Source organism: Pinus tabuliformis, chromosome 5_1 (genome assembly GCF_031772625.1).
Source record: "Pinus tabuliformis cultivar Carrire ecotype Pingquan chromosome 5_1, CPIR1, whole genome shotgun sequence".
NCBI lineage: Eukaryota > Viridiplantae > Streptophyta > Pinopsida > Pinales > Pinaceae > Pinus > Pinus tabuliformis.
Genome location: NC_142305.1, coordinates 459,582,614 through 459,599,872, shown reverse-complemented (window position 1 = coordinate 459,599,872; position 17,259 = coordinate 459,582,614). Strand labels below are relative to the sequence as shown.

Sequence of the window (17,259 nt, the reverse complement as noted above, 5' to 3'; positions counted from 1 at the left end):
TAGGGCTTCCCAGAATTTTAATTTAATAATCAATAACTATTAGGTGTTTGGTAGGGATTTAACCTCTATAAAATATTCTAGAATATTCATAGTATATAGACATTTATTTCGAAAGCAATTATGTCTTTTTTCCCCTTTTAATTAATTTCATTAACTAAAAAAATGTCATATAAACAAGTGCCATATGAAATGAGTTATGGCCTTTTGGGCATGTGGTATTGATAAGCCATGGTATTGGCCCATGGTATTGTAACGAAACCTAATTACACATTAAGAATCTCCATAATAAAGTGGGTGTGAATCTCTATGGTTAAGACTCATATTTTTTTAAATGTATATTTGTGTAATTATATATTAATTCTTTTTATTATTATTAACAATAATTATTATTTTAAATAAAGTTATAATTTAGTTAAACTTCTCTTGATTTTTGTATCAAAGAGATTGTAATTATGTTATCTAAGATATTTTGACTCGGTCAAATTACGTTTGATGTAGATCCATCTTAACTCCAGATGCAAATCTTTCCTCAAATTTGTACTAAAAAAAATAGATTTACACCTTGAGGTCCGGCAAAGGACTATAGATCCAAACTGAAAATAAATCTACTTCCATTTTAATTTTGACAACTTAAAAATATAATAAAACGTTTTTATGCTTAACTAGTAATTAGTATATTAAACTGACTTCGATATATAAGTAATAATTATTCAATAAAAATAAAATAACAAAACATATTAATTTTTTTTGTTAAACTAAAAAGAAAAAGGAAAAAATTCTTCAAAATTATAAAGTTTCTTTCCTTCTCTACTTTAAAAAAAAACTAATATTTACATATAATTAATTCCTCTCAAAATTTCAAAAAATTGAAATTAAAATAAACTTTCATTCAAATCTACAAAAATCCTTCAAATCTAAAGAAAATGACACTTGAGGGAGTGTATAACAATTAAATAAAAACAAGTGAAATGGCAGCAAAGTTGCTTATACTTGAATCTTAAGAGTGTTAGCCGGCATTAATTTTTCAGTTTAAATTTTTTAATATGCATTTAAGAAAGATGCCATTACCATTTCTTCACGCCAATATTGGTCCAAACCACTTGCAAATGCATACTAGTTTCATGGTACCTTTTTTCTAAATCCATGCCTACAATAGGATAAAGTTTCATGGCACCTTTTTCTAAAAACCACTTGCAAATGCATACTAGTTTCATGGTACCTTTTTTCTAAATCCATGCCTACAATAGGATAAAGTTTCATGGCACCTTTTTCTAAATCCATTCGCACCATAAGAAAATGCCTTTAGTGTGTTTATTTTGAATATTTTTATTCTTATGGGTTTGATTATTTTGAACGTTTTGACCTTTGTTGGTCTTGGCATATAATTTAATGATTAGGATAAGGGGATGATACTATTTATAATTTTTTTTTATAAATAGAATTATATATATATATATATATATTATTATTATTATTATTGATGATGATGAGGAGGAGTATATTTTCTTTTTTGCTTTCATATTTACTCATGACTTACTTGCTTTAATCAAGAATTGGTTTTATTTTGTTTTATTTTATTTTTTTTACTACAAATCTAGGTGTTTGAATTAATATGAGACGAGACTTATCTATACAGTTTAGATGAGACCATCACTTAATCTATCCTTTGTACAATATCTTTGCTTATCTCATACTTTTGAGTCTAAATCATACATTTGTATAGTTTTGTTCTTCTCTTTCTTTATCATTTTGTCCATTGATTTGTAGTTAGTGATAACAAGAAATTATACATTGCCTTGCTTCCATTAGATAAGTTAAAGGACCCAACTTTCTTTTTGGCATTAAATTCCCAGGTTCATCTTACCTTTCAATCACTTAAACAAAATGCCTCTCTTTTTGGGTATATAAATTCTTACATTTATCGTACATTTTGACTCCCTAAAAAGCATATAAACAATGACTCCATCAATAATAGAGTTTAGGCTTCTGTGATCCATATTAAGTTAGAGAAAGATTTCGGCGTAAATCACATCATCATGCCTACATCCTTACAATAACACACTCATTGAAAAGTATGACAAGTTCTTTGAACTTGTACTACATGTTTGAAGCTTTTACACTCATACAAAAAAGTCATAAAAGTTGAAAATGAGAGAGTGTAGATTTCAACAGTTGTTCACATTGAGAGAATTTTTCAAATAAAACTGTGTGGGGGATTTTTAATAGAAGGAAGCTTGTCAATTAGTCATTAAGAAATAATATTAAATTAATAAAAAAGAAACCCTCAAAATAGAGGAGCACCCCTACAAATTTAACAAAGAAGATGGTTATAAATTAAGTCATTCTTGGAAACTTGTTATCCACACTCGCTTAGTAGTTTTCCCTTCTCTCATTCTCTCCTTTTCCTCCTTCTAGGTTCCCCTTTTTCCTTTGCTCCATCCTCATATTTTTATTCCCTTTTATCTCTTGGTCCTAAATTTAATTCCTCGACCTCTTACCCTCTTATCTTTTTAATCCTACCCTCCTTCCTATATATATATATATATGTATGCCTATTTTCATTCTCCTTCATCCTTGTATTGATATTTTCATTTTTTCATTAATATTCCTTCATATAAATACGTTCATATATCGTGATAAAGTGAAATAGATTATAAAAAACATTTTCAGATTAAATCACATATATATTTTTCAGGTCGACGCATTTCGAACCACCTAACGTGGTTCATCATTAAGATTGAGATGGATAGTCTGATCTATGTAAGCTTTTAAATACTGTAGAGATGCAAAGAAATATTACAATGGTTAAATCATAACAAAAAGAAAATAAATAATATTTTATTCAAATTAAACGTTAAAGAATATATTAATTATAAAATAGAAATAAAGGAAAGAAAATATTAGAAGGATGATATATATTAAACTTTTAAAAATAATGAAATGGATTTAAAATAAAAATTAAGAAATAACTGTAAAGAGGATCAAGATGATTAGTTTTTTATTTTATTTTTAAACAAAGAGGCTATTTGTATTAGATTAAAAGACCAGTTTTCATGGGCAACTCCATTTACATTCATCAGTTATATTAGCAACTTCAAAATTCTAATACAACCAAAGCTTGGCTTTCCTAGTGTTGCGAGCTTTTTGGTTTACAATATTACATTGAAAATGTCTATAAATTCTACAGAATTGCCCCAAAAATTGTTCATATCTGCAACACATACTACATTATTGTCTAGTTTGCCCCAGAAAGAACAAGGTCTAACTTGTTCTCAGGTGTCACCTACTTACCATGAGTTGCTCCATCATCTCCCTCCACTCTCCTGTGACAACCATGTCCTACAAAGGCAATAATGGTTCTGGGGAACCCTGCTTTTCTTCATCCTCTGAACTCCATGACGACTCTTGCTCCCTAATCTTCAGAAGCAGAATTCTTGTCTCCATATGAATAAGCTTGCGCTTCATACGAGCATGCATCCAATCCGATTTATGGTCCACCATCTTTGCACTATCATCTCGCTCCTTCTCCATAAAGTTCAACCTCTTGCATAGTAGTTCATACATGCTTATAAATTTTTTAAAGAGCTTCCCTACTGCTTTCTTCCAACGATCAAAATCCTCGGGGGCAGGGAAATTTTTTAGGATGGAAAATTATCTTGAAATTTAAAAACATTGGCGAATCTCACTAGTCCCTAATATGCAAACTATAAAATGTTTATTGATGTATTTGTAAAATTATTCAAATTTATAATGGTTTTATATATACTCTCCATATAATGTTGGCGGTTTTTAAGGTAAAATAATGTTATATTGTAAAATTTGGGTGAATATTTTTTTATAAAAAATGGAAATTGGCAAATCTTTTTTTTGGAAAAATCATGGAAAATTAGCCCACCCGCAAACATTATCCCCTAACATTTTCCATGCTCGAGGGCATCATGCATCTCCATCACCGTCAGTGACCGATTCCTGAGAAGAGGATTCAAACTAGATAACAACCATATAGGCTCATAAGCATAATGTCTTCCCATATTTATCATCTTCCACTCATATCGGGAAGGATTCTCCTGAAATGTTAGCACTAAATCCTATTGCAAGTGAAACATCATAGCACTATTCTCAGCCATTGAGCCAATCCTTGCACAGAGGGATCACTTGATGGCATTAAAGAGACTCTCCTCAAATGACTGCAATTCCCACATCGATTGCGACTGAGAAGACACATGAGTATTTAAAAAATCCACCCTTCTTCATTGATACTCCAAGTGGGGATGTTATCATGCATGGTATGTAACATGTGCTGGGTAGACCGAACTCCCATCTGTCCTCCCTCATCATCCATTCTGTGGCGATATGATTCCATTTGACAGCTTGTGTTCTCCTTAATTCAACCGACAGAGAGTTTGATTTGTTCGATCTCCAATTTTGTTCATTTATTACCTTTGATTACGAGATTGGCACGATTAATATTGTTCCATCCTAGAGCTCGATAACACCTTATTTTAGTTGGGAACCCTAATTGGCTAGGATATGTGCCTCCTTATTGAGGGATCTGAGGACATGGTGGAGAGCGAGTTCCTCAAATTTTGATGCCAACAATGAAATTAGACGAACAATTGGAGGAAAACAAGATGAGCTTCCTGATATAACCTTAGAGAGCTATCTTATTACTGTCATTGAATCTCCTAGGCTCCTCAATTTCTTGATTCCTTTGTCCTTGCCAAGGTCAAGACCTCTCCAAACCACCCAAAATTTGACTTGATTATTAAATGTCAATCTTAAACCCTAAGCAAAACTATATTCTTTTTGTTTTTCGAAACAATATATTACCCCTCCCACTCTTATTACCCCTCAAAATAAATAAAACCATTACTAAACACACACGTATATTAATAATATTATCTAATTACATATATAAATATATATCTATAATAATGAACAGATAAATATTTATGTAAAAAAAATATGTAATATAAAAATAAGCTTAGCGCTAAGAAAAGGGAACAAAATGAATAAAAACCAAATTAAATTAGAATAAAGAATTCATTTATGTCTTGAATTCTTTAACCTAATTTAATTTGTTTTGTTTTTAATATATTATATATCACATAACCCCATGATTGTTTATTCAGTCTTCCCTTATATCGATGTGGGCACACTAATAGAAAAAGTTGTTCTACTTTTCAAGTTTTAATTTCTAAATGTTTTGTTGTACTTATGTTCTACGCCAGATTTGGAAAACTATTTAAAAAGAACGACATCGAAAAAAATTAATAATATTTTAATATAAATATCTACCTCAATATGGGGGCCATCGTTAAAGGAACTAGTTTTGGACTTGTCATAACGGAGAAAACGAAAAGGATATCCAAGGGCGGTGATAGATTGAAAGTTATTTATTATTATGAGGAGAAGGTGGACCTTACACTGTAATGGGACGCGCCTTTCCTATGTGACACACACTAGGGACGCACCTTTCAGTTTATTGCATGAATAAAGACTTCAACATGAATTACGGGAAAGGAATGTTCGTTTCTCACAAGTGAGAGATATTCGGCAGTGGGGTATGCGATTAATTGGAATGTTTAGTTTTTAGTTAAGAGGGCTTGGATTATGGCGATGGGTTTATTCTCTAGAATTTGTGGAAGGAAAAGAATGAAATAATTTTTAGAGATAGGCGGAGAATGACGATAGTGATTAAAGAGGTGATTATGCAAAATTTAAGGGAAACTCTTATTGCTATCTCCTAGCTGAGTGATGATTGGAAGGTTGATGTTCTTGAGGCAACGATCATGCAGAAATTAAATTTGGACTGAGACGAGCACTATTAAAAAAACACCGCATTTGGATCCATATACATCCTCCAATTTGTCTCTTTCCCCCACCAAAAGGTTTTATCAAATTGAATTTCGATTGGGCATCTATGGGTAATCCTAGTATTTTTGGTTGTGGAGGTGTATTCCAAGATTCTAACTCTTCAACTTTGAGAGATTTTGCAAAAAGTTGTGGGTTAACTACTAACAATATGGAAAAACTTTTGGCGTTGGAGAAAGGTATTTAGATTGCGATTCGTAAAGGTTTTCAGTTGTTGCTGATTTATGGTGATTCAAGATTGTTATTCAGTGTGTATAAAAGCTTTTAAATGTACAACCTGCAAGTATGATTGTGAAGAGTTGCTGGTTGGATAATATCATTGGAAGCTTAAACCTCTTGTTATGCAAATTGGAATATGTCATTGTCCAGCATTCCAAGAGATCGGCTAACAAGGTTGACGATCTTTTGGTAAACCTTGGTTGTCGTTTTAGAGATTTTGATCTGGATGTAGTTTGGCCTCTCACTAGCTTGGAGGAGGATTTAGAGCCTCTTCGGGGTTTATTGGAGGCAGACAAATCAATCCACAATGGGGGTAGTTCTCAGAATGTCAGGGTTGCTTCGTAGTGTGTGCTTTCATCACACCCGTCTTCTCCTTGTCATGGCGTGGCAGTGTGTAGTTACTTCAGGCGTGTTAGGTATGTGGTTGAATTATTGTTTTAAATGCTCAAGTTTGGAGAGGGGTTGGATGAGGTACACATTCTTTGTGGAAGGAGGCATGGATTTCTCCTTGTCCTCCATTAGTGGTTTCTTCCTTGTGGCATACCATTTCATTCTTCGCTTGCAGAGGTGGATTTTATGGATCTTCTCTCATTTGGAACATGCTTGGTTATTCTTCTCTGTGCTAGTGAGTTTGATTCTGATTGTCTCAGGCTTATAGTTTTATGTATTGGCTATGTGTTATGAATCTGGTTAGACTACCTCTTTAATTTCTTTGTTTGGGTTTTTGAGGTAAAATTATCAATTCATTGGTTTTCGTGAATCCTTAAGAAAATTTCTTCAACCTTGGTGGGCATTTGTTGTTAGTGATGTTTTTATATATCGAAATAACTTTGTGTTTGAAGCTTTGTCCCTTAGCATTTTGTGTCCTTTTCAATTTTCCCAAAGTGTTCAATGTGAAGTGTTCACTGGTGAAATTAGAAGTTTTGTGTTGTGTTCTAGTATCTTTGTGTCAATTTTAGCTTTAAGGAACTCTTACTAGTTGCCTTTGGTTTGTGTCATGTTATTGCAATGTGATGAGCTTGACAATTTGTTGGGTTTTGGTTCTATAGTGTGATCTGTAGGTGATGATCTAGTTGTCTTCATATCTAGGTTTCAAGGCCCCGTGTCTCGTCCTTTCTATAATTTTCTTAGTAGAAATTCTTCTTGTATTTGTCCCTAGCATTCATTGGCAACTTTCCTCATGCCTCCTAGGCAGAGAATGAACTATAGAAGGGGTGGTGGAGGTAAAATTTCGCAGAAAAGGGTTTGTCCTTTTTCCTATGACTCCGATGCCATGTTTTTTGATGTTGTACCTTTGGAGGTGAAAAAGGAAATCTTGTTGCTAGAGACAAAAGATTATGGGGAATGACTATATCACTAAGATTCTAAATTGGTGGGGGAGGATATGAAATAGGTTCCTGATCCTAGTAGGTTTAGTAAAAGGTGACTCCATTTTATGAATTCTTTGGCTCTTCATCAACAAATGTCGACTCTATTGCACCTTAATTTTAATGACAAACAAGTGGAGAACTATAAGGTTTTTTTTCTCTTTGGAGGACATTAAGTGTAAATTGGGAAACCAACTTTTCTTCCTGGACAATGTGCACCCTCATTTGGTGCATGTGGAAAACTTCCTTATGAGTGACTCTCCCTCTGGTGACCTCATAGATCCTCTAGGTGATAGTTCCCAAACACCTATGCTAATTTCCTTTGATCACGACTAGAAATGGCAACATCGAGTATTTTTGTCATCAATTTTCATATGTGTCCTACATGTCTTGTTTCTTCAGGGTGGCCTGCATCTTATTTTCATTCTAGAGTATGTAGCTATGGTTTTTTTTGTTCGCTATTATGCTCCACTTCTTTTGGATTCTATGGGAGAAAAGTATTTTTAAATATTGTTATGGGATTTCTCTGGAGGGATTGAGCGTGATTCTTTGGTTTCTTCATAGCATATGTGGCCATGGGTATCAATGGTATTGATGACGAAATTGTTTTCTTGTCTTCTAGAAAAATGGTTTTATTGGCTTTCTTTGGAGAAATGGCTATAATGTTATTTGGTGTGACTGTGTGCCTTCTTTTTGTCCTCTTTCATGTGGTATGTTGGGCTTTTTTTCGTTGGCTTGTGTTTCAGAAAAGTCTGGATCAATTGCATAGTTTGGACATTGGTTCATGTATATAATTATTGTGCTGGTGGTGGAGTATGTTTTTAACGTCTCTTCTTGGTTTTGAATTTGTGGCAATTCTTGGGTTTTTCAATGGTGGTCGTATTATCTTTTGGTACTATGCGACTTATGGAAAATTGTGGATGGTTCTGTGCATCTACTGGTTATTTTATAAATGGTTATGGATGGTTTTGGGCGCATTCTGGTTATTTATGGATGTTTTATGGATAGTCCAATGTGTCTTATGGATATTTGTTGGTGGTTTTTGTGCGCCCATTCTGCACTTTACATGGTCATACGCTTTGTGGTTATTGATTATGTCGTTGATGAATTGTAATTTCCTTCAGCACTGAGCTTTGTAGATTAATTGAGTAAATGTTGGTCCTGATATCTATGGACATGGGCAATTCTACTCTGTTACTAGTATGTTGGGTTAGTTGGTGTCCCTATGGGTTCCGGAGAATGTTAGCGAAGTAATATTCTCTTCAAATATGAATTCAATCAACTAATTGAAAGGACTAGTAGATGAAAATAACAGTCGTGCTAGAGGTCTAATGAGGATCTCCCAATCGTTTGAGTTTCAATGCCTGAAAAAACAATAAATTTAGGGAAAGATACGCTTACAAGGCTGGAAAGCAATCGTCCTTTGATATATATATATATATATATATATATATATATGAATTCAATCAAGTAATTGAGAGGACTAGTAGATGAAAATAACAGTCGTGCTAGAGATCTAATGAGGGTCTCCCAATCGTTTGAATTTCAACACTTTAAAAAACAATAAATTTAGGGAAAGATATGCTTACAAGGCTGGAAAACAATTGCCCTTTGATATATCTATATATATATATACATACATACATACATACATACATACATACATATATATATATATTGATGAGTAGATTTTCTTTTTGGCTTTTATATTCACTCATGACTTGCCTACTTCAATCAAGAGTTGGTTTTATTTTGTTTTTTTGTTTTTTTTTTACTACAAAACTAGGTGTTTGAATTAATATGAGACGAGACTTACCTATACAGTTTAGATGAGACCATCACTTAATCTATCTTTTTTACAATATCTTTGTTTATCTCATACTTTTGAGTATAAATCATACATTAGTATAGTTTTTGTTCTTCTCTTTCTTTATCATTTTATCCATTGATTTGTAGCTAGTGATAACAAGAAATTATACATTCCATTAGATTAGTTAAAGGACCCCACTTTCTTTTTGGCATTAAATTCTCAGGTTCGTCTTACCTTTCAATCACTTAATCAAAATGCCTCTCTTTTTGGGTATATAAATTCTTACATGTATCCTACATTTTGACTCCCTAAAAAGCATTTAAACAATGACTTCATCATCATGCCTACATCCTTACAATAACACACTCATTGAAAAGTATGACAAGTTCTTTGAACTTGTACTACATGTTTGAAGCTTTTACACTCACACAAAAAAGTCATAAAAGTTGAAAATGAGAGAGTGTAGATTTCAACAGTTGTTCACATTGAGAGAATTTTTCAAATAAAACTGTGTGGGGGAATTTTAATAGAAGGAAGCTTGTCAGTTAGTTATTAGGAAATAATATTATATTAATAAAAAATAAGCCCTCAAAATAGAGGAGCACCCCTACAAATTTAACAGAGAAGATGGTTATAAATTAAGTCATTATTGGAAACTTGTTATCCACACTTGCTTAATAGTTTTCCCTTCTCTCGTTCTCTCCTTTTCCTCCTTTGCTCCATCCTCATATTTTTAATCACTTTTTATCCTAATTTTAATTCGTCGACCTCTTACCCTCTTATCTTTTTAATCGTACCCTCCTTATATATATATATATGCCTATTTTCATTCTCCTTCATCTTTGTATTGATATTTTCAAATTTTCATTAATATTCCTTCATATAAATATGTCCATATATCATGATAAAGTAAAATAGATTATAAAAAACTTTTTCAGATTAAATCACATATATATTTTTCAGGTCGACTCATTTCGAACCACCTAACATGGTTCATCATTAAGACTGAGATGGATAGTCTGATCTATGCAAGCTTTTAAATACTGCAGAGATGCAAAGAAAAATTGCAATGGTTAAATCATAACAAGAATAAAATAAACAATATTTTATTTAAATTAAACGTTAAAGAATATATTAATTATAAAACTATAAAATAGAAATAAAGGAAAGAAAATATTAAAAGGATCATATATATTAAAGTTTTAAAAATAATGAAATGGATTTAAAATAAAAATTAAGAAATAATTGTGAAGAGGATCAAGATGATTAGTTTTTTATTTTATTTTTAAACAAAGAGACTATTTGTATTAGATTAAAAGACTGGTTTTCATGGCCAATTCCATTTACATTCATCAGTTATATTAGCAACTTCAAAATTCTAGTAGAACCAAAGCTTGGCTTTTCTAGTGCCGCGAGATTTTTGGTTTACAATATTACATTGAAAATGTCTATAAATTCTATAGAATTTCCCCAAAAATTTTTCATATCTGCAACACATACTACATTATTGTCCAGTTTTCCCCAGAAGGAACAAGGTCTAACTTGTTCTAAGGTGTCACCTACTTACCATGAGTTGCTCCATCATCTCCCTCCATTGTCTTGTGACAACCATGTCCTACAAAGGCAATAATGGTTCCTGGGGAACCCTGCTTTTCTTCATACTCTGAACTCCATGACGACTCTTGCTCCCTAATCTTCAAAAGAAGATTTTTTGTCCCATACGAATAAGCTTGCACTTCATATGAGCGTGCATCCAATACAATTTATGGTCCGCCATCTTTGCACGATCATCTTGCTCCTTCTCCATAAAGTTCAACCTCTTGCACAGTAGTTCATACATGCCTATAAATTTTTTAAAGAGCTCCCCTATTGCTTTCTTCCAATGATCAAAATCCTCAGGGGCAGGGAAATTTTTTAGGATGGAAAAATATCTTGAAATTTAAAAATATTAGCGAATCTCACTAGTCCCTAATATGCAAACTATAAAATGTTTATTGATGTATTTGTAAAATTATTCAAATTTATAATGGTTTTATATATACTCTCCATATAATGTTGACGATTTTTAAGGTAAAATAATGTTATATTGTAAAATTTGGGTGAATCTTTTTTATAAAAAATGGAAATTGGAAAATCTTTTTTTTGGAAAAATCGTGGAAAATTAGCCCATCCACAAATATTAGCCCCTAAAATTTTCCATGCTCGGGGGCGTCATGCATCTCCATCACCGTCAGTGACCGATTCCCGAGAAGAGGATTCAAACCAGATAACAACCATATAGGCTCATAAACGCAATGTCTTCCCATATTTATCATCTCCCACTCATATCGAGAAGTATTCTCCTCAAATGTTAGCACTAAATCCTCCTGCAAGTGAAACATCATAGCACTATCCTCAACCATTGAGCCACTCCTTGTGTAGAGGGATCACTTGATGGCATTAAATAGTCGCTCGTCAAATGACTGCAATTCCCACATCAATTGCGACTGAGAAGACACGTGAGTATTTAAAACAAGCCACCCTTCTTCATTGATACTCCAAGTGGGGATGTTGTCATGCATGGTATGTAACATGTACTAGGTAGACCGAACTCCCATTTGTCCTCCCTCATCGTCCATTCTATGGCGATATGATTCCATTTGACAGCTTGTGTTCTCCTTAATTCAACTTACAGAGAGTTTGATTTGTTCGATCTCCAAAAAAATTTCATTTATTACCTTTGATTACAAGATTTGCACGATTAATCTTGTTCCATCCTAGAGCTCGATACCACCTTATTTTATTTGGGAACCCTAATTGGCTAGGATATGCGCCTCCTCATTAAGGGACTTGGGGACATGGTGGAGAGTGAGTTCCTCAAATTTTGATGCCAACAATGAAATTCGACGGACAATTGGAGGAAAACAAGATGAGCTTCCTGATATCACCTTAGAGACCTATCTTATTACTGTCATTGAATCTCCCAAGCTCCTCAATTTCTTGATTCCTTTGTCCTTGGCAAGGTCAAGACCTCTCCAAAGCGCCTAAAATTTGGCTTAGTTATTAAATGTCAATCTTAAACCCTAGACAAAGCTATATTCTTTTTGTTCTTCGAGACAGTATATTACCCTCCACTCTTACTACCTCTCAAAATAAATAAATTTATTACTAAACATATTTATAAACATTATATATAAATATAATAAAAAATAATATTATCAAATTACATATATAAATATATATCTATAATAATGAATACATAAATATTTATGTAAAAAAAATATGTAATATAAAAATAAGCTTAGCGCTAAGAAAAGGGAACAAAATGAATAAAAACCAAATTAAATTAGAATAAAGAATTCATTTATGTCTTGAATTCTTTATGCTAATTTAATTTGTTTTGTTTTTAATATATTATATATCACATAACCCCATGATTGTTTCTTCAGTCTTCCCTTATATCGATGTGGGTGCACTAATAGCAAAAGTTGTTCTACTTTTCAAGTTTTTATTTCTAAATGTTGTTTTGTTGTACTTATGTTATACGCCAGATTTGGAAAACTATTTAAAATGAATGACTTCGAAAAAAAAGTTAATAATATTTTAATATAAATATCTACCTCAAGATGGGGGCCATCGTTAAAGGAACGAGTTGTGGACTTGTCATAATGGAGAAAACGAAAAAAAACACATTATTTTGGAGATATCACATGACATAAGGCTTTAAGTGTCACCCTCTTCAGGGGCGGTGATAGATTGAAAGCTATGATCTTCCTTATTTGTTATTATTATGAGAAGGCGGAACTTACACGGTAATGGGATGCGCCGCCTTTCGTATGTGACACACTAGTTTGGGAATAAAGAAAGGCTGGAGCTAACCAGCCATATATTGGGTATTTAATGCCCTCAGAGCAGCACGCCACTTAGCCCGATAACACGGAAGCGGGCAAATATTATTTAATGCCGAATTTGCCCGCTCCCGTGTTATTGCGTTAAGTCACGTGCTGCTCTGAGGGCATTAAATACCCAATATATGGCTGATTAGCTCTTTCCATAAAGAAAGACATAATTTGGAATAAAGTCTGGTTTGGGGTCATTGGTTAAAAAAATTAGCTTTTCTTTTCGTTGGTTAATAGGCATAGGTTATTTATTTGGGATTGCATAAGAAGAAAAGGCTTCGAAGGTCTATCTCTTTGGTTTTTGTGTTATAGGGTTGAGGAGCATATAGATCATATTTTTGTTTCTTGTAGTTCTACAAAGGAGATATGGTTCATTTTTTTTTCATTTTTGACAACACAATTGGTAGTCAAGAGAACATAGTGGCACTGGTCACTCAATGGAATTGTTCTTTGTTCTAGAATCCTCTAGTTAATACGTCTTGGATTCTGGCGATGGACTTTATTCTCTCGAATTTGTGGAAGGAAAATAATGCAAGAATTTTTAGAGATAAGCGGAGAACAACAATAATGATTAAATAGGTGATTATGCAAAATCTAAGGGAAACCTCCTTGCTATCTCCTGGCTGAGTGATGATTAGAAGGTTGTTGGTCTTGAGGCAATGGTCATGCAGCAATTAAATTTGGATTCAGACGAGCACTCTTAAAGAAACACCACATTTGGATCCATACTCATTCTTGAATTTGTCTCTCTCCCCCACTAGAAGGTTTTATCAAATTGAATTTTGATGGGGCGTCTAAGGGTAATCCCGGTATTTCTAGTTGTGGAGGTGTATTCCGAGATTCTAACTCTTCAACTTTGAGAGTCTTTTCACAAAGTTGTGGGTTAACTAGTAATAATATGGCGAAGTTTTTGGCATTGGAGAAAGGTATTTGGATTTCTATTCGTAAAGGTTTTCAGTTGTTGCAGATTGATGGTGATTCAAGATTGTTATTCAGTGTGTACAAAAGCTTTTAAATGTACAACCTCCAAGTAAGATTGTGAAGAGTTGTTGGCTGCAAAGTATCGTTGGAAGCTTAAACCTATTGTTATGTAAATTGGAATATATTATTGTCCAACACTCTAGGAGATCAGCTAACAAGGTAGTTGATCTTTTGGTAAACCTTGGTTGTCGTTTTAGAGAATTTGGTTTGGATGTAGTTTGGCCTCTCACTAGTTTGGAGGAGGATTTAGAGCGTCTTTGGGGTTTATTGGAGGTAGACATATCTGTCCATGATGGGGGTGGTTCTCAGAAAGTCAGGATTGCTTCGTAGTGTGTGCTTTCATCACACTTCTCTTATCCTTGTCATGGCGTGGCAATGGGTAGTTACTCCAGGTGTGTTAGGTATGTGGTTGAATTGTTGTTTTAAAAGCTTAGGTATGGATAGGGGTTGGATGAGGTACACGTTTTGTATGGAAGGAGGCATGGATTTCCCCTTGTCCTCCATTAGCGGTTTCTTCCTGGTGGCATACCATTTCATTCATCGCTTTCAAAGGTGGATTTTATGGATCTTCTCTCATTTGGAACGTGCTTGGTTATTCCTCCCTTTGCTAGTGAGTTTCATTATGATTGTCTTGGGCTTATAATTTTATGTATTGGCTCTGGGTTATGAATCTGGTCAGACTACCTCTTTAATTCCTTTGTTTGGGTTTTTGAGGTCAAATTATCAATTCATTGGTTTTCCCGAGTCCTTAAGAAAATTTCTTCAACCCTGGTCAATATTTGTTGTTAGTGATGTTTTTCTATATCAAAAGAACTGTGTCTGAGGCTTTGGACCTTAGCATTTTGTGTCCTTTTCAATTTTCCCAAAGTGTTTAGTGTCAGGTGTTCACTGGTGAAATTATAAGTTCTAGGTTGTGTTCTAGCGTCTTTGTGTCAATTTTAGCTTTAAGGAACTCCCACTATTTGCCTTTGGGTCATGTCATGTTATTGCAATGTGATGAGCTTGATAATTTTTTGGGTTTTGGTCCTGTAGTGTGGTATGTAGGTGATGATCTAGTTGTCTTCAAATCTAGGTTTCAATGCCCCATGTCTTGTCTTTTTTATAGTTTTCTTAGTAGAAATTCTTCTTGTATTTGTCCCCAAAGTTCATTGGAATCTTTCCTCATGCCTCCTAGGTAGAGAACGAGCTATAGAAGGGGTGGTGGAGGTAACCTTTGGCACAAAAGGGTTTTTCCTTTTGCCTATGACTTTGTTGCCACGTTTTTTTATGTTGTACCTTTGGAGGTGAGAAAGGAAATCTCGTTGCTAGAGATGAAAGAGTACGGGGAACGACCGTCACTTAGATTCTGAATTGGTGGGGAAGGATATGAAATAGGTCCCTGATCCTAGTAGGTTAAGTAAAATATGACTCCATTTTATGAATTTTTTGGCTCTTCATCAACAAATGGTGACTCTGTTACACCTTAGTTTTAAGGACAAACAAGTGGAGAACTATAATGTTTTTTCCTCTTTGGAGGGCATTAAGTGTACGTTGGGAAACCAACGTTTCTTCCTAGACAATGTGCACCCTCATTTGGTGTGTGTTGAAAACTTCTTTGTGATTGACTCTGCCTCTAGTGACCTCACGGATCCTCCAAGTAATAGTTCTCAAACACCTACTCTAATTTCCTCTCATCACGACTAGATATGGTAATATCAGGGATTTTTGTCATCAATTTTCATATGTGTTCTATAAGTCTTGTTTCTTCAGGGTGGTCTGCATCTTATTTTTGTTCTACAGTATGTAGATATGGTTTTTTTGTTCGCTATTATGCTCCACTTCTTTTGGAATCGATGGGAGCAAATTATTTTTCAATATTGCAATGGGATTTCTCTGGAGGGCTTGAGCCTCTTTCTCTAGTTTCTTCATAGCATATGTGGCCATGGGTATCGGTGGTATTGATGACGAAAACATTTTCCTGCCTTCTGGAAAAATGGTTTTAATGGTTCTCTTTGGAGAGATGACTATAATGTCATTTGGTGTGATAGTGCGCCTTCTTTTCTTTCATGTGTTATGTTTGGCTTTTTTTAGTTGGCTTATGTTTCACAAAAGTTTGGATCAATTGCATAGTTTGGACATTGGTTCATGTACATAATTATTATGCTGGTGGTGGAATCTGTTTTTAATGTCTCTTCTTGGCTTCAAATTTGTTGCAATTCTTTGGTTTTTCAATGGTGGTCGTATTATCTTTTGGTACTATGCTACTTATGGAAAATTGCGGATGGTTTTGTGCGCTTGCTGGTTATTTTATTAATGGTTATGGATGGTTTTGGGTGCCTTCTGGTTATTTATGGATGTTTTATGGATAGTCCAATGTGCCTTATGGATATTTGTTGGTGGTTTATGTGTGCCCATTATGCACTTTACTTGGTCATATGTTTTGTGGTTATTGATTATGTCATCGATGAATTGTAATTTCCCTTCAGCGCTGAGCTTTGTAGATTAAATGAGTAAATGTTGGTCCTAATATCTATGGAGATGGGAAATTTTGCTCTGTTACTGGTATGTCGGGTTAGTTGGTGTCCCTGTGGGTTCAGGAGAATGTTAGCAATGTAATCTTCTCATCGAATATGAATTCAATCGAGTAATTGAAAGGACTAGTAGATGAAAATAACAGTCATGCTAGAGGTTTAATGAGGATTTCCCAATCGTTTGAATTTAGATGCCAAAAAAAAAACAATAAATTTCGGGAAAGATGTGCTTACAAGAGAAGATTAGCATCTACAGAGACATCCAATAAAATTGGAACAATACAGAAAAGATTAACATAACCCTGCGCAAGGATAACATGCACACACCGAAAAAATGGTCCAAATTTTGAAAAAAAGTGAAAACAATCACTTTTTGACAAACATTACATATAATTAGAATGATCGATAAAAATTCTACAGAAAACATACATAAAGAATTGATGAAAAATTGTTGTGAATCATAATATTAAAACGAGAGACACAGGGAATTCCTACATTAAAAATGCCCTATTACACATGTATTTATTTTCTTTAATTTAGAATCAACAAAATTATAACTAATCCTTTTAAAATACAAAATCTTACAACTAATCAACGACTCATTTTCTTTGCACTTCGAC

General features: G+C 33.7%; 1 non-coding gene across 1 annotated transcript; it reads left to right on the top strand.

The window, feature by feature from the left end:
• Nucleotides 1–16,885: 16,885 nt before the first annotated feature.
• Nucleotides 16,886–16,987, top strand: LOC149165471 (U6 spliceosomal RNA). The gene has a single exon (XR_016261057.1). It is a non-coding gene; the product is annotated as a U6 spliceosomal RNA (small nuclear RNA).
• The last annotated feature ends 272 nt before the right edge of the window (nucleotides 16,988–17,259 follow it).